A 14,495-nucleotide genomic window follows, 5' to 3' on the forward strand; every position below is an offset into this window, starting at 1 on the left:
CATATGTAACTTCTGCATAATGTATCTACATATGTTAATTACCTGTTGGACAGTACCCAATGTCCTTCTGTTTTTTAGTTCCTTTTTGCCATCTGAGCATATAATGTGCAGTCTACAAGTCCACTTATCTAGGTATTCCCCATTTAGAGAAGAGGGATTGTACTGTTTGGTCTTTCAGAACTGCGGCATTAGATTTAAGATATTAGGAATACCATAACTTGTCATACCATCTTAAGTTACCATAGGGGCCTTGGTTTGCTTGAAATAATTTTGAGCATGATCCAGGTTTGCTGCATACCTCATCACATTATATATCCATTGTTAATCCTGTAATGTTTTGTTGGTGCTTGACCTTGTTATCTCAATAATTCTCTTTGACCCGTCGGTTAGATCAAGTCATCCTTGTGACCTGGTTTATTCTCCACCTCCTTTGCAGGAAAACCAATTTGATTTGTGTCAAGTCATCGGTGTCAAGTCTTTTTTTTTTATCAACATAGTGAGTTATATTCTCCACCTCCTTTGCAGGAAAACCAATTTGATTTGTGAGTTGGAAGAGTTATCCTTAAACCCATGGTAAGTATACTTACTAAAAATTAGTGTTCTGATGAGCTGTATCTGCTACGTTTTTTTTTTTTTTTTTTTTTTTTTTTTTTTTTTTTTTTGTGCGTCTTTGTACTTAATAATTACTGGCTTTTTGTTGTGATCAGATATATGTTGGTTGATTCCCTGTGGGGATGGTAAAACCTTATACCTGTGTTTGAGTAACTGAAGGCATAGAAGGAGAAGTCCTCGGGTAAAATGCTGCTTAACTGTATGAAATATTTTCAAGTTCTCTGTTTTGTGAAGCTTTGTAAAAGAGTTTGAGGATCAGTAAACTACCCGGGTACTTGTGCAGATTTGCATCTGTTCTAGTCTTTTTCCTCTGGTCTGTTTGATATGTTACTAAACTTCCAAGTTTGTAATGGTTAAAGAAGTTATCGAGATTGGAAAGCTTCGAGAAGCTCATGCAAAGCCAATATAGTTCAAGGATGGTACATGACTTCTTAGACAGGTCAGTTTGTTCAACTATTTTACTGCGTACACTTTCCTTACTTATACATAACCTTTATTAGTTTTTATGAACGATAATGGTGGTTTGTTTTAAGTGTTCCATGTCATCTATCTTGATATCAACTTTGTATTGGAAGATGACTAAATGAGAATGATTTTCCTAGGAAGACAACTTTGTCAATGGATCAGAATGGTACTTTAGGGAATACAATGAAAGGAGTACAGATGCTAAATTTTTTTCCTTCACTTTACTACTCCATTTGACTGGTTGCATCTGTTACATAATGCAGGTAACACATCCTCTAAGTGATAGAAACAACTTAACCAACTCCCAGTCGAAGATGATGACTGCACTGGTAATGCGAAGGAGATGATAATTGGTTCGCCGTTATTGAGCAAGATGGGAAGTGGCAAAGTTCTCAGGTGGCAACAATGATGCATCATCATCCTCATGCTCGGCAAGCCATGGGAATTGGTGCTTCTAGACCAGCTAGTCGAGCAAGTTGCGATACTGGCTACTGCTTGATCCTGCAATAGCGATTACTGGTCGAGGTGAATAACTTGTCCTTGATGTGAATCTGAACTGATATGTTACTTGTATTATATGCATAACTTGTGGTCATATTAAACTGATTTAGATGTTTTTCTGTGTATTTCTTGGTTCTTTTCTCCTATCTGAATTAGTTGTTCTTAATTGTTGCAGAAAATAGGGCAGCGCAAGTGTTTTGTACTACGCATGTTTCGTTCTTCAGGTACATTGGCTTCATGTAGTTGATATTTACGTAGTTGTTAGATTGCATATCTATTCCTCAAAGATATATTTCATAGTTTACGCTATCTTTTACTCTCTTTTTTTCCAGATTTGTTTGAAGACTTGTCCTTACGGAGGCTATATACAACGGTGATGATAGGAAGGGATCTAAACTGAAAAGAGCTCCTCATGGCAAGGTACCACTGGAAACATAGTAGAAGAGGATCTGGAATTTTTCGGTTGCAACAAGTTGGGGACGAGTTGCGCCTTATCAGAATCTCACAAGCAGTTATTTGATTATGTCAGCAACTTGATCTCAGATAACAGTCTTGAGGTATAAGGTGCCTTGGACTTGAAGTACTGGTGCTTGCAGAAGTAGGCCTACTCTTTGTGATGTATTTTCAACTTATCTTTCATGTATACATATCTTTTATTCCAACAATAAAGTGTAAGTACTATGTATTGCTGGTTTGGAAGAGTTTAGTTGAACCTAATTTATGTGATACAGAGAGTAATTGATATGCCAGAGTAGTTTTTTTTTGGCCTGGATTTGTTGCAGGGAACTCTTGACTAGGTCAACGACAAATTGACTTGACTTTTTTTTTTCATGTTGCAAGAGTTTAGCAACGGATTTATTTGTTGCTAAATTTAGAACCAGAATAATAAACCGGGTCCGGCTAAGATTAGTCGTTCTAAGTTTTTTGGTTCTAAATTTCGCAACTGCTAGAGGCTGTTCGACAAGAATATAGCAACAACAAGCAACTGTGCTATATATATTCGCAACGGCCAAAACCGTTGCAAAGGCAAGTAAAAAAAGTTTGCTAAACAGAAAACCGTTGCGAAATTTTCGCAAAGGCTCAAGGAGCTGTTGCAAAATATATGCAACGCCAAGTTTCGCAACGGCTGTCTGCTGTTGCAAGCCCCTTTTGCAACCGCGTGCAGACGTCGCTAATCCCGAAAAATGGTGTAGTGCAGGATTACAACCTAATTGAAACATTAAACCTAGAATCATAATTAAGTAAAGTGCTGATAACAAAAATCCAAACTCTCTGATATTATACAAATGACAAATCTCTCAGGTGATATGAATATTTTAATGTGTTGTTTACAGAAAAATTAAAGAATACATATATGTAAAAGATTCACAACATCTCTAACATCGCTAAAAGCTTTAAGCTACGAAAACAAATATATTCACACGCACCATTTCTTCTGATTACTGAAACTGAAGTGGCAACGAGTGAGCACATCATCCCAAAGGGGTGCTCAATGAAAACATACAACTTACAAGTAATTACTAACATGATACTAAAAGATAAACAATTAAATTATAACAATATAAAAAAGCAATTAACACCGAGCACAACATCGGAAAATATAGCATTTAAGGAAAGAAAATGCAGATTTAGCAGTCCATGATATAATCTCTAAGATCAAATAGTTGTGATATGCATATGACCGTTTTCCCCAAATACCTCGTAGTAATATTTACACTTCCCGTGCTGAATAAAATATAAATTTACCATATAAAATAAAAAGTAATACTATTTACACTTTTAGTGCTGACATAGTTATTAACACTTCCCGTGCTGAATAAAACTTAGCAAGGAGCCATGGGGAAACCATTTACACTCCTGCGGGGATACTAGGTAACGTATATCACAAATCATGCCCATTCAATTACACACAATTATGCTCACAAGAAGTAAAGGCATATCATGCTCACTGTTGAAAGAAACTTAATGATTACAAGAAGGTTACATAGTTCCCACCTGATTGATGACAAGCCACTCCTATATTGAATTCTTCAATCCACTGGTTCATACTTTGAATCGGTCGTTGTTAATAAAGACTAACTGCAATAACAGCAGTTCCAAGCTCTCACAACAAACACTAACCGCAACTCCATAACCATCACTGTACGATTCATAAATTACAACCACTTAACTTAAGCAACAACCCTGCAATCTCAATTCAACATTCACCAGTTCATACCCTAAAACCATTCAATCACTGCAATTGTATTCTGCAACCCATGTACAACTGAGAATCCATTTTTCAACTTCCCATCGCAGTTACTCATTTACCCCCTGATACTTACATACCCATCATCACCACCAATAATTCTAGTTCTAAACTTATCTTCACCAATTCAACATCCTCTTAATCATTATCAATTCTACTCAAACCCTAATTCAATTTGGGGAAGAACACAAGAACCTTAACCCTTAAATTCTCAAATCGAATTCCCAAATTAACACAACAAACTTCTTCTTCATGATGTGTTCCTAAAACCCATCATTTAATTCTTCTTAATCATCACTTAATCGAACTCCAATGAATTTACATAAACCCTAGCTCTTTGTTTCTTCCATTCATCTTCAGAACAACTTCATATCATTAATATAGCATCAACCCGTTCGATCTTCAATCATTATCAACTCGAAATCATCATCATCAGTTCTATACAAATCTAACTTCAAATTTATAAACCCTAACTTACTGATTTCTCGATTCAACTTCCACTTAAACTCAAACAGCAAAAACACCACCACCATCAACTACTCCATGATCTCCACCACCTATTACCGGTCGCAAAACCTCCACATGATCTCTCAATCACTTGCGGAAGAGAAAGAACAGGCAAAGAGAAGAAACCAAATAAAGAAAGGAAGAAGAATAAGAATAAGAAAAGAAGAATGAATCTTCTCAGCGAGGTGAAGATAAGGCCGAGCAAGATTACCGAAGCACCCTCGCTCTGGATAAGGACTGCCAAGTCGGTTTATCTATAAAATTACTAATCTTCCCTTCATATTCATCCGATGATATCTTATTCATCTGGTATCCAAATGACACGTTCGAGTATCCCATTTCACATAACCTTTCGAGTTCTATCCAATGGTACTAAATTTGTATCTAAATAGTTGTTAGATTAATTTATAATAATTAACGTTCGTTTTAAACTAAACGAGTCATTATCGGCTAAATCATATCTTGATCATCACTAGACCAGTAAAATAACATTGGCGAGCTTACGAATCCTTACATTCTCCCCACCTTATTTCATTTTCGTCCCCGAAAATAAAATTATCCTTTTGATCTTTAAAGCTCCCCACCTTATAGAGAAGTACTATCTCTTGACTAAGTGAAAGTACTGCTCATATTTAGAAACGCGCGAAAATGCAATCATTTAAAATGAGTTCTAAATAATTATAAATGAAACACACACGTGACACCTATATGGATTTGTACAACTAAAATCTATAATTTGTAGCTCTAGGTTGAAAAGACTAATTTCTATTTTAATACACTATTGGTTCTAATTACAAGAGAAGATACTCTATCTTAAAGTTTTCATACGAATCTGTAATCTATCATTCAAAATCATCATACTAAGCTATACTGATTTAAACACTAACAAATAATCAAGTCTCAGTTCTTCGCACTAATTTTCTAGCTCAATAAATTGATGACTCTATATAAATATAAAGGTACTCAACGAGTTTCTAAATAAATTTGGGATCTATCAAATATACTAACCTTGTTATTTTCCTGGTGTTGGATGTCTACGTGTTCATAATTTTCAGCTAATTATTCTTTAATCTCTAGCAGCTTCTAAATCATAATTGCAATTGGTTTAACCTACATTTTTTACTTCATAAAAGGTACAGAGAGCAAGAAAAACAAATCAATCAACCAATAATCTTTTAGTTCTTGAAAGATTTTAGTGATTAAGATTTATCTCTCAACCCGATCCATCTCTAAATTAATCTAATATACCAACTGATACTGGGTAATATCTATTGTTTCCCATGTAAGATCTAATAGTGAGCTCTGATACCAAGTTGTGACGCCCCAACCTATCACCTGCTTAGATAATAGGATTACAATCTAATTGAAACATCAAACCTAGATTACCGATTTTAAGAATCATAATTACGTAAAGTGCTAATAACAAAAACCCAAACTCTCTGATATTATACAAATGACAAATATCTCAGGTGATATGAATATTTTAATGTGTTGTTACAGAAAAATTAAAGAATACATATATGTAAAAGATTCACAACATCTCTAACATCGCTAAAAGCTTTGAGCTACGAAAACAAATATATTCACACGCACCATTTCTTCTGATTACTGAAACTGAAGTGGCAACGAGTGAGCACATCATCCCAAAGGGGTGCTCAATGAAAACATACAACTTACAAGTAATTACTAACATGATACTAAAAGATAAACAATTAAATTATAACAATATAGAAAAGCAATTAACACCGAGCACAACATCGGAAAATATAGCATTTAAGGAAAGAAAATGCAGATTTAGCAGTCCATGATATAATCTCTAAGATCAAATAGTTGTGATATGCATATGACCGTTTTCCCCAAATACCTCGTAGTAATATTTACACTTCGCGTGCTGAATAAAACATAAATTTACCATATAAAATAAAAAGTAATATTATTTACACTTTCCGTGCTGACATAGTTATTAACACTTCCCGTGCTGAATAATACTTAGCAAGGAGCCATGGCGAAACCATAGACACGCCATGCGGGGATACTAGGTAACGCATATGGCAACTCATGCCCATTCAATTACACACAGTTATGCTCACAAGAAATAAAGGCACATCATACTCACTGTTGAAAACAAACTTAATGATTACAAGAAGGTTACAGAGTTCCCACCTGATTGATAAAAAGCCACTCCTACCTTGAATTCCCCAATCCATTGGTTCATACTTTGAATCGGTCGTTGTTAATAAAGACTAACTGCAATAACAACAGTTCCAAGCTCCCACAACAAACACTAACCGCAACTCCATAACCATCACAGTCTGATTCATAAATTACAACCACTTAACTTAAGCAACAACCGTGCAATCTCAATTCAACATTCACCAGTTCATACCCTAAAACCATTCAAGCACTGCAATTGTATTCTGCAACCCATGTACAACTACGAACCATTGCAGTTACTCATTTACCTCCCATGTATACTTATATACCCATCATCACCGCCAACAACAATTCTAGTTCCAAACTCATCTTCACCAGTTCAACATCCTCTTAATCTTCACCAATCACCATTGCTACACTAGTCCAAACTCTATCATAACCAAATCCATACCCACACAAACATCAACCTCAGTTTAATTCAAACAACACAAACATGTCCATCTTAACCATTTCAGCACCAAAAGTTCAACAAGCTACAACTGTAACTCAGTTCCATATCTACCATATCCAGCTCTTCACTGCTGCAATCATCAGTTTACTGTAATAATTCCTCCTCCAGTTCCAAGGAAGCAATTGCTCGAAGAAATTTTCCCTATAGTCCAACAAATCGACTAAAATACTTAATTTTATTGTTGAACCGATTGCGTATCTACATTCGCTTATTTCGATAAGACCAAAATAAAGATCACAATTAACTTTATTTCTCTCATCAGGTTCTAATTATTTCGGAAAATGACTTAGACCCTTCCCTTTAGACAAGACAAACACAAGGTTAGTTAACTAGTTTTTCTTGTCAAGGCATTCGATTAGACTTGAATAACCGAATCCTCCAATTGATAAGTCTAACTAAGATCAGAATTAACTTAGTTTCTCTTATCTGGAATCAACTGGACTAAACAAATGACCCCGTAATTTTGTTAAATCCAAAAACAATAGATACAAACAAAAATAAATTGACTTGCAGTTGTTTTTCTTAACCGGAAGCAATTGAAACAAATATATACATTACAACATTGTAATTGCACCGAATTTCATTAAGCAAAAACACTTGATAACCAAGAATAAATAAGATGCCAAATCATAAGTCAATAAATTGACACATTTTTTCTTAACCGGAAACAATTTTATCATATAAAGCAATCCATACATAATAATGAAACATATCAGTTGTACCGAAATTTTGTCAAGTAAAAGCAAAATATATGCAATAAAATCAAGCTTTTTGTAAGAAGGAAAAAAGATTAATTAACAAATAAAACTCGTTACCTCGAATTCCGTAGCCACTTCTCCCCAAAAAGATATATCGTTTAAGCGCAAGTTCAATAAAAACTCTCACTCTGTTTGTTGTCATTCTCTCACAAGAACAAAAAAATAACAACAAGAGCAACCTTTACCAGAGAAAAGTTGAATCGGTTTTAACTAATGCGTGCCATAGCAAAAGTTTAAACCCAAAACCCATACGTTATGCTAAACACAACTGATGTAAACATAAACTGATTATCAACATATTGTGACTTTTCATACATGAGTTTTAACCGGAACACCTTATGATCCTTTGATAAAGCCTACCAACATAGGATAGAACTTAATCCCACTAATTAAAAAAGACACACAAATCATAATGGCTACACCATATGAGATCGAATATTAAGGTTAATAAAAACCGAAATCAGACATCTCATAAAAACTGAAATCACATAGCAAAAATATAAACATTCATACACAGGCTATACAATCGGAAACTATCACATGAAACAAAAATTATAAAATAACAATTTTATTCATAATAATAATGTTGATAGTTTTATTCAAATATAATCAACATTTTGAATAGCCTAATTTTAAATAAAAGCTTAATCTTATTTCTGCTTTGCATGCCTTTTCTGAGATTTCTTTCAGAAGGTTCTCAACTTCTGTCATATTTTCTTTTGCAGTAATCCAAATTCCTTCTATACTTGGCATCATCTCCTTCATGTTTTAGAGGCCACTGATGATTAGTAATATGATGCTCATAGAAAGAGATTCCATGCTCAGCATCGGCAATTTCATCTTTGAGTAGATCTCTTCTCGCAATGAGTTCCATTGTTCCTTCGAACAGACTAGAAGCAATGATTTTTGAGAGAGTTGTCTTGATAAGAAACTGACAGTATTCAGAGCACAATTCAACTTTCCCCTTTTCAAAATATGTGGAGCTTGACTCGAGAATTTTCTCAATCTTATCGAGACAATATCACCACATTTTCTTCCCTTCTTTATAAAAGAAATAATATGAAGTTCTTTTGAAAGTGGCATAAATCTGCAGGAATTAATTACATCCGAAATTTCCTCTGTTAAATCTTCCCCACTCTCTTCTTCATAGGAGAGAATACTGTACGATATCTTTATGTATACCACAAGATTATCTTGTACTAAACTTGATATTGTATGAAGAAGAACAAGTCCGAAACTATTCATATAAATAGCCCCCTTTTAAAAAAAGGTTCAAGAAGGAAACCTTTAAATTTCAGAAGTAAAAAAAAAAGGAAATTCTCCTTTGATTACCAAAACTCATCTTATGAGTATATGCAAAAAAAAAATTAAAAAATCCATCCCCCCCCCTTTTAGAAAAATAAAGAAGTAAAAAATTTTTGCATGCCAATAAGATTTGAGTAATCAGTGATTCCTGATTAACTTCTTTCTTATTATTCCACTTTGTAGCAGATTATTGAAGGATACCTTTGTATCGATATCATTGGATATATTTAGGTTCTCTTTGAGTCTAATAGTTATACGTTCATAATCATATTTATCTAATATCAAAACTTTATTGTTGACCTTAGTGCTTTATTTAGATGACTCTTTTGTGGTTTTTACTTCAGACTTGGGCATCCACTTGTAAGAGGATTTAGGATGAAGATATTGTTTCATATCTTGCAGCATTGCACTTTTCCAAAATGAAAAATCCGATCTCATATTTCCATTGACAAAGGTATTTACCCTTTTTATCATTGCTCTTTTTAGGAATAACCCTTGTAGGATAGGAATGCGAACTATAAGGATCATTCTTTTGTCTCAAAATAGGACAATGGTGATCTAAGTTTTTGTTAGAAGTAAATTTACTTAATTCTTTTGAAACAAAGGATAGAGCATCCTGCATCTTTCGAATTTTACAAACTCCTCTGCATGTGACCTTTATCTCCACAGTAGTAACAATGTTTATTAAAAGGAGTGTAAGTTTTAGAATTACCTTTGTGAGATGTTTTGGTCTTTTGTGCATACTGATTCTTAATCTTTGGAGACTCAGCATAATACTTGCAGAAATGTTCTCTTCTAGAATCTCACTTGAGTGTTTTGGAAGATCAGGAGCATCAGTAGGTTTAGGTGGATCCTCTAGTGCGCAGGTACTTGCAGCCTTTAAAAAAATTATTTCTTTGTTGTTTGTAGGAGCAATATTGATTCCTTCATAGCCCAAACCAAGTGTATCACGATGACTTCTTCATGTTTCGAACATAAGATATATTGCTTGCACTATCATTGAGCCTTTTTAACTTTGCAACTTCCTCTTCCAGAGACTTAACTTTGTCAAGAGCATTGACAAGGTCGACTTTAAGAAGGTTTTCTTTGGAGAGAAAAGACTTCTCTTTTTCTTCAAACATTAATTGTTGAGAATTAATCCTTGCTTCAGTTTCAACAAGTTTCTTATTCAACGGATAATGTTTTTTGCAAAGATTCTCATAATCAAGAGATTTTGAGTTCAGGCTTTCTCTGCAGTCATTAAGAAGATATCAAGCATTTTTAAATCCTGAATAGAATCCAGAGAAAACTTTTCTCAGCTTCCTATTTTCTCTGCAAAGTGGCGCAAGAAGTCCAACAACATATGAGGTAGATAGCTTTTTTGTAGAAATAACACCTAATAGTGAAGAGAATACAAAAATGTCTTCTTATACATCTTGATCACTTTCTGAATCACCATCATCGGAAATTTCATCGAGTTGTTTTTCCAGGCAAGTTTGCCAGTCATCAGAATCTTCATTACACTAATCAACTTGTTCAAGAGATTCACCAGAGATGACTTTATTAGGTATTGATTCTTCACATATGATTTCTTCATCTTGTTTTTCATTAACTTAATTATTTATAGGATCAACTGTGACCATTTTGATTCAAATCTTGTAGGTTGGATCGCACCAAATACAAATTGTTAGATATTTTCGTGTTTTCTTGCTCTGATACCAATTAAAAAGACGAGGGTACCCAAATACACCGTAATCTTTTATTTATAAACTTATAAGTCCTCAACCGAATGTGATCGTCTATAGATAGATTTGAGACAATAAAAAAATTCGGATCACACTTCGTGTGATCCTTTATGGATACGATATCGAGACAATACAACAACAAGGTTACTTGTGTGATTGACTATGGATACAATATCGAGACGATACGACAACAAAGTGTTTATTTGATAATAGGTTCGGTAATAAGCGAAACTCTATTGGATCAATATCAAGTATTACGGAGTTAACATACTTGTGTATTTTACTTAATTATAATAACAATTATAATGAGAAAAACAAAGTAAAAGACACAACAAGATTTTGTTAACAAGGAAACTGCAAATGTAGAAAAACCCCGGGACCTAGTCCAGTTTTGAATACTCTCAGTACCGTTATACAAAATCAAATACCAACTTCGTATAGTTGAGTCCAAGCAGACTACACCTAGATACTTAGTTCCCTTAGTATCCATGCGCACGTGAATAACAAGTCCTTTAGATAGTATTCCAAACAACAAAGGAAGACTCTGTTTGGTAACCACTCTAATCAATTTTGCTAGAAGATATGTGATTTATTGACAAAAGCTCTTGAAAAAGCGGGGGTATAACAACCACACCGAATATTTCGTTGGAAAATCTGTATGGACTAACTCCAATATAATTCCAAGATAATCAACTAGACAGTCAGAGTCAATCAAGGAAATATATCCAAGAGTTATATCTCTTTTTCTCAATGTAATCAGCAAATCAAACAGATGGAATCCGTGAGCCTGAATACTCTGAGAAACAACTTGAACGGTACCAAAGACCAATGTTCAAGTGTAAATCAATTTTAATCAACAACCAAAGGTTGGATTTAGCAATCGATTGAACTACGCACAACCTGTGATATTTTAATTATATTTCAGACACGAGGAAACCGCAATGCAGAAAAATCCCGGGACCTAGTCCAGTTTTGAGCACCGTACTGTATTAAGGCGCTACAGACTCTATTTTACTACAAGTTAACTTCATACTGGAATGTACTTGATCCCTAACCAAATTCACACTGATTAAGGTACAATTGCGTTCCTTACGTCTCTGAATCCCATCATGACTCTACGCACTTTATTACCTTAGCTGATCTCACGCACAACTAAGAGTTACTACGTCCCAAAGTCGAAGACTTAATAAACAAATATGTCTCCCACAGAAAAGTCTATTCTGATAGATAAATCTGTCTCCCACAGAAATACCTATGAAGTTTTGTTCCGTCTTTTGATAAATCAAGGTGAACAAGAACCAATTGATAATCCGGTCTTATATTCCCGAAGAACATCCCATAAATATAAATCACCTCACAATAACTTAACTATATGGTAGTAGAACAAGTTATTGTGGAATCAGAAAGAATGAGACGAAGAGCTTTGTGATTAATTTTTATATCTTACCTATCGGAGATAAATCTCGAGCAAATCTTATAGAAGATAGTACTCAATACGATAGAACAAGTAAGATCAGAACACGCAACTACAGAGAAAATAGTTGGGTCTGGCTTCAGAATCCCAATGAAGTCTTTAAGCCGTTAACTTATAATGGTTTTAGGAAAAACCTAGGTTAAAGGAGAATAGACTCTAGTTGCAACTACTATCACACAGGAGGTGTGGGTATTAGGTTTCCCAGTTGATAAAGTTCTCCCTTATATAGTATTCAAATCAGGGATTGGTAGCTTTGAAACAAAGCAATCAATATTCACCGTTATATGAAAACCTTATTTAAGATTCAAGCTAAGTTTGCTTAAAACCAAAGCAATATCTCTCCACTGTTAGATGGTCTTAGCTTGTTACACACAAATGAAATATACCTTCATTTAGATATGGGTAACCGTACCTAAACGTGTATAATGAGTTGGTTCAACAATAGTTAACTGAAGTTAGCCATATGAACACTTTTGTATTAACCTCATTCAACAAACACTTCTAGATCATATGATAATCAAATGAATCTAATTGTGTTACTCATAGAGTTGTTCAATTGTTTATATTCTCATAGAAGTATACAAGACACAATTGAAGCAAAATCGGATTGATTCAAGAGAATCAGATCATGAACATTTTAGCCTCGGTTTGCAAAGATTGCATTCCTTAATTTATAGATGTATTTGTTCATGAGTATGAAATCATACATAACCGATTTTAGAATTTAAACCAAATCAGTTTGCTAATTGGTATGCAAACTAGAGTTCCGAACTTTGATCTTTTCCGACATTTCACAAGCAGGTACGCATATGGTCGTTCCAAACCGAACTCAGGTGAAATACTTTGCAAACGGGTACGCAAACTTGGTTCCCAGACTTTAATAGTTAAAACCGTTCACATACGGGTATGCGTACTTGGTTTCCGGACCTGAATCATTCTTACAACAGTTAGCACACGGGTATGCATACTATTCTATATTCAGACAGTGGTTAATTGTTCTTAACTCCCATTTCAATCATTGAAACATCCTTAGAAGACGACAATAGATATCTCACACAAACTATTAGCATATAAGTAATTTTCAAGTGATCGAATGATCAATACGAAACATTCCGAGTCTACATCAAATGACTGTCTCAGACAAATCATGTAAGATGTTACAAGGCGATTTTCACATTATCATCTTTTGACTCATTATTTAGTTTCCAACAAATAAATTGTTTCCAACTAAACTCGTCAAGAACAATGATGAATGTAGTTAAATCAAAAAGTTTTCCAACACATATTCCGAGAAAGATATAAGCGAGTTAAACTTAGCTCGAAATATCAAATGTGTATAATGTAAAGTCTATATAACTATACGACTTAGTATCAATAGGAGATAGAATAGAATAGACTTCGGAGTGATAGATGAGTTCAAGTCTCCATATACCTTTTGTTGATGAAGTTCCTCCAAGGTCCCCTTAGTAGATCTTCGTTTTCAATCGATGAACGTCGTGAAGTCTAAAGCTCAACTACACATTCTATCCTAATCTGAGACATAGATATAAGCAGACTAGAAATCAATACTTATAGTTTTGACACCTACACTTGACAAACAAGCTTGAGATAGCAACGCTTGCGAGTTCGACCGAGCAGTAGCTCTAACAATCTCCCCATTTGTCAATTTTAGTGACAAAACTATCAATACATATGGATTATAAAATAAATAAACTTTTTAGATTCTCATCCAAATGCTTGATTTCCTTGGTTCTTAAACATTCCTTGAATTCTTCGTCACTCCAAGTACTCCAGTGACTCTGAACGTGTTCAACTCGGCATCATAGTTGTTGAAGATCCACAGCCATAACAATAAGAAAACAAATGTTCTCAATTATTGTAATACAATGTCATAGTATTATTACACATAATCAAAGTTCAATTGTATCACAACTTTGAAAATAATACTGCGGTGATATGTATCACTCCCCCTTAGTCAATACTTCATCTCATAATGAAAACCACTCCCACTTACATAATGATTCGTAAACCATATGTATGTAGTGTGAACTACAAAATAATTCTCCCCCTTGTTGTCAATATAATTTGGCAAATGAACGGAAATTAACGGGATCATAATGAAATTCTCATAGAGACACGTCATGACTAAAAGAGAACATATCAACTCTGTTTCGATGATTTCACATGTTCGAAACTTAGTGTATTCATCAAGGAGTTTATAAAGATACAAGATAAC

At 34.3% G+C, this 14,495-nt stretch overlaps 1 long non-coding RNA gene across 1 annotated transcript; it reads left to right on the forward strand.

The window, feature by feature from the left end:
- The first annotated feature begins 721 nt into the window (after positions 1-721).
- LOC113285665 lies at positions 722-2,306 on the forward strand. Its single transcript, XR_003328848.1, has 4 exons — positions 722-1,051; positions 1,341-1,602; positions 1,754-1,802; positions 1,911-2,306. It is a non-coding gene; the product is annotated as an uncharacterized LOC113285665 (long non-coding RNA).
- The last annotated feature ends 12,189 nt before the right edge of the window (positions 2,307-14,495 follow it).

Source organism: Papaver somniferum, chromosome 6 (genome assembly GCF_003573695.1).
Source record: "Papaver somniferum cultivar HN1 chromosome 6, ASM357369v1, whole genome shotgun sequence".
NCBI classification, from domain to species: Eukaryota; Viridiplantae; Streptophyta; class Magnoliopsida; order Ranunculales; family Papaveraceae; genus Papaver; species Papaver somniferum.